The sequence below is a fragment of the Pinus tabuliformis genome, chromosome 3_2, assembly GCF_031772625.1.
Source record: "Pinus tabuliformis cultivar Carrire ecotype Pingquan chromosome 3_2, CPIR1, whole genome shotgun sequence".
Lineage (NCBI taxonomy): Eukaryota > Viridiplantae > Streptophyta > Pinopsida > Pinales > Pinaceae > Pinus > Pinus tabuliformis.
Window position 1 is genome coordinate 1181041419 of NC_142302.1, and position 12897 is coordinate 1181054315.

Genomic DNA, 12897 nt, shown 5'->3' on the forward strand with positions numbered 1-12897 from the left:
GTCTGTCCCAATGCATGTAGTATGTTGGCTTATTGGGCCCTAACCCAAGTTCGAAAGAGTTATTAGCCAAACAAATCTTAGCTACCGGCCCTTTCAGCAACAGCCCATGGAGCGCAGATTGAGGTCTCACCTGAGGTAGCAGGGGAGGGTGCTAGAACCAGGTTTCTGCACCCTTGGGATGTCTTGATGTGGTCTGGAGGGGTCGTGAACCATTCTGTGGCCTCGTACCACTCTGTTCTACTATCGGGCTTCGCGTAGATCCGCGTAGGTGCACTTTTTTATTAACGAAAGTGTTACAGATTTGGTCTTCTAGTTACAGTCTTTAAGTGAACATTTAGCAATGAAACCCAGTGCGTGCAATCATAATTATTTTAAAGACATAAACTCATATAATAGATGCATAAACCAGAATACATTAGATCTATAATATTTCAGAAACAACTTATCTTTATTAATATCTTCATTTCAGTACAATATTTTCTCTACCCTGCGTACATAGCTACAGGGGTCCACGCACATAGTTGCGGACTTTATCAGGCCTCCACGCACACAACTGTGGAGCCTCTATCTACCCACTAATACCTTTGACTCGAACTTGTAGATGCAGAACACCGATTACTTTCAACAACCCATAATACATTAGAACTAGTCAAAAAAATTACTTTCTAACCCTAGAGCCTCGCTCTGTTTATACATTCCTATGGTCCGCGGACCATGGGTAGGGTGACTTACTTCCTATTATTCGATATTATTTTTCTGCATACAACCGCTTGACTCAACCTATTACATTTCACGCTTTGCACATTTCAGAGATTCACAATATTATTACCCTAACTTCTAAGCTCTAAGCCCCAAAAGCGTTACGTGGGGCCTCCACTACCCAACAAGCCCCAAACACATTCATTGTGACTCGTCCTGAGTCACTCGTCGGTGTAGTGATACGTGCTGCCTAGGCTTCGTGGTCCACCATCCCTGTGAGTGACACACTTCATTCTTCTACTCCCTCTTTGTCTCCTTTACCTCTTCTTCAAGCTCCTACTCCATTGCCTCCACTAATTCACACGACCGATGATGCTCATTCTGCTTTACTTTGTTAACATAGAGCAGCCCCTCATAGGATTTTAGCTCAAGCTAGGGTGCCGCATATGGGACTTCTTCGTGCCAACACAACAAGTTTCCAATTTCTAGTCTCCTATATGCACTATCTTCTGCAGCTTGTGTTGCAATTTTGCAAGACAATTATTTCTATCTACAAGATCCCAATCTTTAAGGTGCATTAGAGACAAACTATTGACTATAATTCCATCATTTTTCTCCATATTTACAGTCTTTCCATTATCTTTTATGGTTCGATGTCCAACCCATGGGTTAGACAGTGACATCCAGACCAGTTTTGCTTCGTGTCTAAGAATTTCTGGCACATCCCCTACCATTGGTGCTAGACTCTGTGCAGTGCCCATGACCATTGACACCATATGATCCAAAAAGTCTTGAATCTCCATTGGCCATATCACAACCTTTGGGCTTACTCCTTGAGTGTAAATAATGAACAGCTCCATACCGGCGGGAAGGCACAATAGCTTACTTTCCTTAAAATCACAGATTGTTTGGTGGATGCCCCCTTGTGATTTATAAGAATTTTGAAATTCAAATTCATTGGTTCCCTCCTTTTCCGATGTCATAATGTTAATCTTGTGGCAAATCGTTTCAGATCTGGCTCATACCACATCTCTTAATTTCCTGCCATCTGCTCCTGTTGGCCATAACTTAGACATCTTGTCATGAATAGTGTTAGCAATGGTTACCTCTCTACTTTTCCACACAGTAGTGCAACCCATTTTGCGCAACCGCGACCCTGGTGACATACAAATTCTACGTGCCCCTTGATTGTCATGTAGCTTCCCCACAGACTGTTTTAATGTCCCACGCTCTCTTTCAACTACCTAGAGCGGTGAGACTGTCCTTCGGTCAGTTAGTCATGTGGTCAGCCCACCCATGTAGAGCTTCAAGCGACTGCCATTTACTCTGCCTGGGAAAGGTTCTCCATTCAACTTGGCAAGATGGACCGCACCCCCATTGATGACTTCTTGGACTACATAGGTTCCCAACCAATGCATTCAGAGTTTTCCATGGAATTTCTCATACTTGCTGTCATAGAGTAATACTATATCATTTTCTTTGGATGTGCGCATCTTGATATGGTAGTCATGCCAAGATTTTTCCCACTGCTTCTGTACCTATTGATGGAATCCTGCCAGAAACCGTTCCTCATCAAGTTCTTCCAATTGTGTGATCCTTTCTCCCAAACCTACACAATTGGCCATGCCTATCGTTGCTGCTATTTGCAAACTAGGGATAATGTATTCCATTGGCATGATGGCTTCCTTGCCATAGACTAACTAGAAAGGCATCTAGCCCGTCAACTTCTTCTACATTGTTTGATATTCCCATAGCACCGTAGGTATGCACAAATTGTTGGAAATAATACTGAGAGGGGGGTGAATCAGTATTATCAAATCAATATAACTTTTTCATTTCCATATGAAGATTCATATACGCTACTTCAGTTAAGGCAAACCACGTGTATATGCAACTGAGTGTAATGCAACAAGGGTATATCCAATAAACTTATGATTCAGTTAGTTGATCCTTAATGAGTGCATCAGAACATTATTAACCATATGAATAGTAAACAGGAGCAGTAAAATAGAACAGATCATCACACATAAGCAACACACATGAACACCATGATATAAGGTGGAAACCCAATGTGGGTGAAAACCACCTGCTCAATTCATCTCTATCTTCTTTAATAAGAAACTTATTTTTACAAAGGTTCTGTACTGGTGCAGTCTTATACCAGTACGTAGGCTTCTACCTGTAGAAGGCTACAACCTTTTCTCATTCTCCAAACTCTCCTAGAAGGGAGCTACAACCCCCTTAGCTCTTGTACTAGTTGATGTACTAGTACGTAGGTGCTGGCCTACAGAATGCTACAACCTTCTCTTTTCTTCTAGGGACCACGTTTCATAAATTTTCATACTGGATCCATAAATACAAAACAATCACCACTACAATACACTCATCAACTTATACCTGCATCATCAATCTTTGAATCATCCAATACTGAATCACTGAAACCCTGTCATCAAAATACAGTTACCTGAACATAGACCAGAGCCCAAAACTCTGCAACAACCACTAGAACCAATAGCAACCTGAAACATCAAATCTCATAATGTATACGCTACTTTACTGTGTCAAAACCACATGTACATGCACTTTAACTAGAGAGAACCCGCGCACAGATCTAAAGATAATTACTTATACCTTCGCAACCATTTCCAACTTGATTCAAATCGAGCCAAGCATCACAAACCCATAACCAGCATATTAGATCTTCACACTTCATCAGACATTCATTACTTGCACTTCCACTCCTTGGCCTAATGATCTTCTCCTTATATAGGTTTAGGCCTCTTTCAATACCATGGTCCAAAACCACTTAGAACCAATACCTTGGACCCAATACTCGGGGTCAACACTTCGGACCAAATACCATGGACCAATACCAAAATACCATGGACCAAAGACCACGAACCAAAACTTAGTTTTTTGACATGTACGCGCCTTTCCTCCTGTGAACTTGCATGTGTACATATACGCGCCTTTTTTCTTCTCACCCGCGTGTGTACGCACTTTCATCAAGGTTAGCCTGCGTATATCTCTCTCTTGACCTGTTGTACTAAGATCTATCCTCTAATTGAGTTGCCACCAAGGACAACACCTGTATCATACCTCTGAGCGAGTTGCCATCAAGGACAACACCTGTATCATAATGCCAACAATCTCCCCCTTTGGACTTGATGGCAACCACCACACCAAGTCACTCTCCCCCTTTGACATCAAGGGCAAAGGGCAAACCAAGAATTTCTCTCCCTCTGCTATCCATACTCCCGCTGAGTACCTGCTGAAATCTTTGATTGATCTCCCCCTTTGTATATGCCAAGATGTACCAATCCGTTCATGCTCCCCCTGAGCACATGCACGGTCTGCAAAAACATAACATGACTCTATACATCAATCTCCCAACCAAGTGGGAATGCACCATTTTTAGACTCATCCACCCAACCAAGTGGGGATATACCAAATGTTTATACATGACTCAACAACAAGAACCATTACATCATCCATCCCATGCATAGTTGGGTAACAAAATACATCATATGAACTTACAAGGACCAAGGACCTAAACATGACCATGATAGTTATCAGCAACTATCATACACCATATGATCTACACCATAAGCATCATAACCTGCAATCCATTCTCTTGGTCAATCAACAATCAGTAGCAAGATGTGTCAATAAGCATCATCACCAAGGACTTCTAACCATAATTCCAACAATGCATTATTAAAAGAATATGCTTCCCCTGAGCTTGTGCCAACCATCATATACTACGACCGAACCATTTCCTGAGTCTGTTCTACTGCTTTTCTTCATAGCTCCATATACGCGACTATGCAACCTATGATTCACGTCTATACGCGATTTACATTTGCTATATCAGCGTATTCAAGATGGAATACTGAAGGTCTACACTTTCAATTTCCCCTGTGTCTGTTGTCAGGTAATTGAGTTATGTCACACGTTTCTGTCTCTAATTCTGTCTTCTTCAATACCTGGAATTGTGATGATGTATAGTCCTCTTGCTTTGGAGTTTGAATTTTGCTCCTGCATTCCCTTACTTTATGTCCAAACTTGTTACATGCATAACATGTTACATGTTTCATGTTCCTTCTATTGCAATCAATTGCTTTGTGGCCAAACATATTGCAAGCAAAACAATATCCTTTGAAGTACCTGGAATGTGATGATCTTGTGTGACAGTCTTGAAGCATTCTACTTCTACATCTGGCTGTAACATGTCCAAGATTATGACATACATAACATTCAACATTATTCAATGGAGGAAATAATCGTCTATCACTTCCATAGTTATGAGTAAAGGATTTTCTTTGAGGAATTTCTTTCCTTGGCTATTGATGAGGTTGTCCTCTCATCTCTTTGTTGATCATTTCAGAATTCTCATTAGAGTTCCTTGCCTCACCTTGTGAGCTAGATTCACCTTCAACATATTCATAAAAGCCAAGACTAGTTTTGATAGTAGGGGATCTTTGACTACCAAGAATGTCATCTAAAATCTTAGTACTATCTTGAAATCGTAACAGTTTATTCTTTTCTTCTAATTTGCTTTTTAAGATATTTACCTCAACCTGATGTTGTTCTTCCTTTTCTAGATACTGCTTCCTTATGTTTTCTTCAGCTTTTCTTCCTTCTTCCTCTTGTTGCCTTAATTCGATTACTTCATGTTCTTGTTCTTCAAGAGCTTCTTCATTCTATTTCTTTTATTATTTAAGATCCTTTTAGAGAGAGGATATTCGATTCAAGTCTCTGAATTGTTATGCTTTGATCTTTTACTATATCCCACAATTGCTCCCTTACTATGGTTACTAACTCCAATTGTTCTTTTAATCTAGTAACTTCTTCTGGTTCTACATCCTTATTTTCATATGCCATGAAAATTCTAATGTCTTCATCACTATTGGATGAGTCATTACTTTTATCATGGGTATAATAACTTCTATTACCTTCTTCAGACATCTTTCCTTTGTTATGAGGGCATCTAGCAGCGTAGTGACCAACTCTACCACATGAAAAGAATTTGAAAGGTAGCTTACCTTTGAACCTTCCAGATCCCCGTTCAAGATTCTTGACAAAATTTACCTCATCTTCTCCTTTTGAAATGTATCCTGATTCATTTGCTGACACTTCGAATGTGGCTTCTCTCATATCTGATGGTCCTCCTTTTCTCATCTCAAAAGCAATTAAGATTCCGTGAAGCTGCGTCATAGTGATTTTCTGCAGATCCTCCTTTTCTTCTATGGCAGAAAATTTGGAATCAAATTTAGCAGACAGGGATCTTAAAACCTTTTCAACTAAGACAACTTCCTTAAATTCTTCACCCAGATTCCTCATACAATTGACAATCTCATCTATACACAGGAAGTAATTAGCTATGCTTTCATTACTATGCATCTTAAGATTTTCATACCGTATTCTGAGAGTTTGAAGCTTTGCCCATTTTACCTGTTCATCTCCTTCGTAGCTTAGAATGAGTTTGTCCCATATTTCTTTTACTGATTTGAACTGCATGACCTTGACAAATTCTGATTGTGACAAACTTCCCAATAAGACAGTAACCACTTTGGCATTGAGTTCATATTGCTTTCTTTCTGCTGTATCTGTAGGAATTGCTAATGGATATGTGTATCCTCCTTCCACGATTCCCCAAACATCCATTCCAAGTGACTGTAGATATGTTATGGTTCTTATCTTCCAGTAGACAAAGTTGCTCCCATCAAAGATTGGTGGCTTGATGGATGCTTCTCTTTCTTGATTACCCATTCTGATGGATCTTTCCTTCAAGCGATCAAGCTTCTTCCAAAGGACTTGCTCTGATACCAATTATTGGAAATAATACTGAGGGGGGGGGTGAATCAGTATTATCAAATCAACATAACTTTTTCATTTCCGTATTAAGATTCATATACGCTACTTTAGTTAAGGCAAACCCCGTGTATATGTAACTGTGTGTAATGCAACAAGCGCATATCCAATAAACTTATGATTCAGTTAGTTGATTCTTAATGAGTGCACCAGAACATTATTAACCATATGAATAGTAAACAGGAGCAGTAAAACAGAACAGATCATCACACATAAGAAACACACATGAACACCATGATATAAGGTGGAAACCCAATGTGGGTGAAAACCACCTACTACAATTCATCTCTATCTTCTTTAATAAGAAACTTCTTTTTACAAAGGTTCTGTACTGGTGCAGTCTTATACCAGTACGCAGGCTTCTACCTGCAGAAGGCTACAACCTTCTCTCGTTTTGCAGACTCTCCTAGAAGGAAGCTACAACCCCCTTAGCTCTTGTACTAGCTGATGTACTAGTACGTAGGTGCTAGCCTACAGAAGGCTACAACCTTCTCTTTTCTTCCAGGGATCACGTTTCATAAATTTTCATATTGGATCCATAAATACAAAACAATCACCACTACAATACACTCATCAACTTATACCTGCATCATCAATATTTGAATCATCCAATACTGAATCACTGAAACCCTGTCATTAAAATACAATTACCTGAACATAGACCAAAGCCCAAAACTCTGCAACAACCACAAGAAGCAACAAAAACCTGAAACATTAAATCTCATAATGTATACGCTACTTGACTGTGTCAAAACCGCATGTACATGCACTTTCACCAAAGAAAACCCGCGTACAGATCTAAAGATAATTACTCATACCTTCGCTGCCATTTCCAACTTGATTCAGATCGAGCCAAGCATCACAAACCCATAACCAGCATATTAGATCTTCACACTTCATCAGACATTCATTACTTGCACTTCCACTCCTTCGCCTAATGATCTTCTCCTTATATAGGTTTAGGCCTCTTTCAATACCATGGTCCAAAACCACTTAGAACCAATACCTTGGACCCAATACTTGGGGTCAACACTTTGGACCAAATACCATGGACTAATACCAAAATACCATGGACCAAATACGACGGACCAAAAATTAGTTTTCCGACATGTACGCGCCTTTCCTCCTGTGAACCTGCGTGTGTACATATATGTGCCTTTTATTCTTCTCACCCATGTGTATACGCACTTTCATCAAGGTTAACCTGCGTATATCTCTCTCTTGACATCCTATACTAAGATCTATCCTCTGATTGAGTTTCCACCAAGGACAACACCTGTATCATACCTCTAAGTGAGTTGCCATCAAGGACAACACTTGTATCATAATGCCAACACAAATCCCAATAGTTTCATTGTGCATTACATACCTTTTTCAACATCGTCTCCAAGATCTTGTTGAAAGCTTCAACAGTCCCATTTGCCTACGGATGGTACGGTGTGCTTTGTTGATGATATATCTGGAACTCCTCAGTGAGTGCACTGATAGTCTCATTCAGGAAGTGTGTTCCGCGGTCACTCATTAGAATTTTTGGATATCCAAACCGTGTTAACATATTTTCGAACAAAAATTTCGCAGCTGTAGCGGCCGTGCAGTCCTTAACAGGCTATGCTTCTGTCCATCGGGTCAAATAATTTGTCATGGTGATTATATAGCATGCCCTCGTCTTTCCTGGAGCTATGATAGACCCTACAAAGTCGATTGCCCATTTCTAAAATGGTTGTAGCATCATTTGTGGCTTAAGCGGCATCACATCCCTCTGCGATGATTTCCCCTTCCATTGACATACGTCGCAGGCCCGATAGTATGCTTTTGAGTCTTGATGTAGAGTTGGCCACCATAATCCTGCACAAAGAATCTTCTGTGCTATGGTGCATCCTTCATAATGTCCTCTTGCAACCCCCCTATGTGCTTCAGCAAGGATCTATCCTCCCTCAAATTCCAGTACATATCTGCGTAATATTTCATCATTGCCCATTTTGTAGAGGTGCCCCGCAATAACAATAAATTCTATTGCACGTATCACCAATTCTTTCTTCTACTGAACTGAATACCCCTGCGGCACGGCTCTTGTGGTTAAGAAGTGGATTATATCCTCAAAATGTCCATCCACGACGTGTATTATGTAAATTTGTGCATTAGGTAGTCCCTCCTCTAGGTTTGTGGGTTCTTCACCATTCTCAATTTGGGACAGGTGATTTGGGCCTACGTTTAGACGCCCCGGCTTTATAATGACTTCAAAATCATATCACTAAAACAATAAAAACCATCTACAAATGCGCCCCCCCAACACAGGCTTATTCACTAGGTATTTTAGCATAGAGTGATCAGTATACATCTTAAAGTGTCCTCCGAGTAGGCAGTGGTGGTATTTCTGGAGCACATATACCATCGCCAATCCCTTACGCTCAGTAGTGGAGTAGTTCTTGTCAACTTTGGACAATTTTTGACTTTCGAATGCGATCGGGTGATCAATTCCTTCTGCTCGTTCCTGTGTGAGTACCACTCACAATGCAATACACGACGCATCCACATGCACGTGAAATTTGATGTCCCATTTTGGAAAGACCAATATAGGAGCTGATGCCATCTTTTCCTTAAGCATTTCTAGGTTTTTGTTACATTCCTCATTCCAGCAATAAGTAGCATCCTTTTTCAACAACTATTCCATTAGTGCCATGATTTGCGCATAGCTCTTGATAAACTTTCGATAGTAACCAGTGTGTCCCAGCATGGTGCACAGTTGCTTAACACTTTGCAGTGCTTGTAGATTGAGTATGACAACAATCTTGACTGGATCCACTATGAGGCCTTGCTTACAGACCACATGGCCGAGAAATTTCCCAAATGGGATGAGGAAAGTACACTTCTTTAGATTTAGCACAATCTGGTGCTATCGACAAGTATCCAGCATTAGCCGTAGGCTCGCGATATGTTTCTTGACTAACCCAAAAATAGTCCAATCATAAAGATATACTTCTAAGAACTTACGTATAAACTCCTTGAATTTAGCTACCACGACACGCGAGAATATCACCGACGCGTTCTTTAGTCCAAAGGGCATCACCATATACTGAAAATATCCCCATTCAGTGGCGAACATTGTTTTACTCCTGTCCTCTGGCGCGATCTTGATCTGGTGGTACCCTGAGAAACCATCCATGAAGGAGTAGGCTTCCTATCCCCCCACATTTTCTAGTACCTCTTCTATAAATGGCATCGGAAATGGATCGTTAACACATGCATCGTTGAGCTTCCTAAGATCAACACAGATGCAAATTTCACCTTTCTGTTTTTTCTCCTGCACAACCGTTGGACTTACCCAATCCGACTCCTCCACTGGTTCAATTATTCCGACTGCAAGCATTTTATCCAACTCTTCGCGGACCTTCCCTTTATATTTTGGATTCAATCGATAAGGCTGCTACGTGACTGGCTTTGCATCTTGCTTTAGGATTATCTTCATCATTCCCAGGTCATTGAGGATTCCTTTCAACTCCGTGAGTTTAGTTGGGAATAAATCTTGATATTCTCATAGTAATTCGACAACTTTCTCCACCGTGGCATCATCCTAGTAGTCCCCAAGAATAGCATACTTTGGCTCCTCCTTCATACCAATGTTTGCTTGCTTCGTTTGCAGTGGCGCAGTGATGTTGGGATCCTCAAGTGCCGGTCTGCGAACCTAGCGACTCCCCTCTATCTCCAGAATATTGATGTTTTTGGGGTCATCATCATCATCTTTTACCTACACATTGTAGCATTCTAGGGCATGGCTCAATTGATGCGACCAATCTAGCTGCACTATTTCCTTTGGTCCCAGTGGTACTTTAAAAATGGTAGCCTTAATAGCTTGCAATGCATCGTCAATAGTATCCATCCATTGTTCTTCAAATAAGAATATTAATGAAAATCCTTCACGCAAGATATCCCATTCGCCTATACCATGTCGAAGTTCTGTTTTAGTATACCAGTTCCTTGGGATGACATCCAGGGTATGATAAAATAAGTGTACCCACACCAACTGGGGTTCTTCCCCATAGGCTTGGGTCCATCTAGTAAGGTGCATACGCAGGTCATCGCGTCCATCGTATTTCTCAGTTATTCATAGTTCTGGCTTCCCAAACCTTATCTGCATCATCCTCCGGCAGCCATGCCAATCCTCAAAAGTTCCTTCATGTGTTCCCCACTAGCGCACAGGTGTCGCGCTCAATGCCTATTTTAATGCATCGAATCATTGGTGCTCTGGTACCACGCTTTCAAACTTGGTCAAGAATTCATCTACTACTATTAGCCCATCATACATCGACAGTTCATGATCATGAGCTCTTACGCAATACAGCGACCTAGTCATCATATTTCAATTTAACATTGTTACTCCTTTTAGCCAATTATGACATCGCTTGTCTTCCTCATCTGAATCTGTAGTGCAAGACTCTGCACGCTCCCACGATATTCTTCCTTCTACAGTTGGGTTGACCCAATCTTGATTTCATGTAGTAATCTTGTAGATACAATCCATTTCATCATCACTTCCTTTGTTGTGCACAGGTTCAGTGTAGCGCGGTCCTTCAGCCAGGTCAAGCGGAATGACTGCACGGAGTGACTTCTTCTCAAATATCATTTTCCACTTCTTTAAATTAATGACCCCATTCATGTCGGTGACCCAGTATATCCTTAACAGTGCAGGGAAAGGGCTACTTTCATCCAAGATTTCTATTACCTCAAAGTCCATTTGTGTGTTCGCGCCTTCTATGTCTACTGTAATTCCTTGCGGTCTTCCCATGGGTAGGATCTTTTGTTGGTTCACCATCTGCAACTGAATAGGAGACCATTGTAGTGTGGGCTCACCTATGCACTCCCAAGTCTGTTTAGGTAGCACGTTTACATCTAAGCCTAAGTCCAAAATGATTTGATCCATCTCATAATCGCTAATCTGCATCATTAATCGCATTTCCCATCTAGTGCATGAAGCATGTTTCCGCAAATTTCGGACCATACGAGGTTCACCCAATCCTGTGCACCTAGTTATTAGCTCTTGTAATCCTTTAACTGCCCTATTATTGCGAAGAAATTTCATGCATGTCTCTAAAAATGTAGTTAGCATCGAGGGATCCCTTTCTGGCTCAGGTTGATCCTTACTACCTAGGGTAGAGACCTCCACGAAGCTCTTCCTAACTTCCAGACATGTCTCCTTGTGAACCCCCACATCTTCCTTGGTTAGTGTCCCCTTATACTCACCTGTGACTGTGCCAGTTTTGAGCATCATGCTCACGTTGGGGTCTTCCTTGTGTGGTTCGATCCTCATCATTTGGATGTTCTACGTCATCGTAGTTTGTGTTGCTCTTTTCTCACAGATCTATGCTATCAGTGTGGGGCAATCTACCATTTCATGATCGAACTTCTCGCAGTAGGGAATGATATTCTGGTCGGGTTGGTACAATCTCGCACATAGTGCCTTGGTCCCCCACAGTTGTAATAGATTAGCTGCCCGTGGCCCCTTCTTGGCCCCATTCCTCCTTGTCCTCGTCCTTGCCCCTGGAACCCATTGCGTGCTATCACCGCAGCTGGATCCTAACCTTGCACCTCGGCCTGCATCCTATAGACCAGTGTTCAATCCATCAATAATTCATAGCTATGGCAGTCTCATTCATTGTGGCCCACCAATCTGCAAAAATTGAAAAATAGTTGCTGGGGGGTCTGGGTAAACTTTTGTAGTAGGTGACAGTTGTCTGTGTTGTGCTTTCCTCCCACCTGATAGATTGCGCACCAGAGCGAGGGCGTCGCGCTTGGCCCCACTTGTGCCTCTGGTCACAACAGCATTGGTCCCCCTGCTATCAAGTAGTTTGTGAATATTAGACAATGATCCTTATCATGGCCTTGGCCTTTACACTTTATGCACCACACCTCCTCATGCACTTCTGGCCTGGGTGCCTTCTCCAGTTTCAGACTCTACATTTCCAAGCATAGATTTTGTATTTTTGTGTGGATCTGCTAAACTCCCAACCTAGGATCCTGTATTGCAGTCTCATGCAACCTGATTGCTATTTCTAATGCTTCAGCCTAGGCAGAGATCTTCTCCTGTGACATTGTTGTCCTCAGGTGTGGTGTTAAATACGCCACAAACTACACATGGTGCTACACATCTGTTAGTGTCATGTTAGCCTCTTGGATCGTACTCTTCAGTCTCTCATCCAGATCCCAAGGGGTTTCTCCTGGAAGCATCATGATCTCCTTGAATCCTATGATCAACTGCGTCTCTGATTTTGGCCGACTAAACTCCTTTTTTAGCGCATCCCATCCCTGCTATTTCGGCATTGGGGTGAT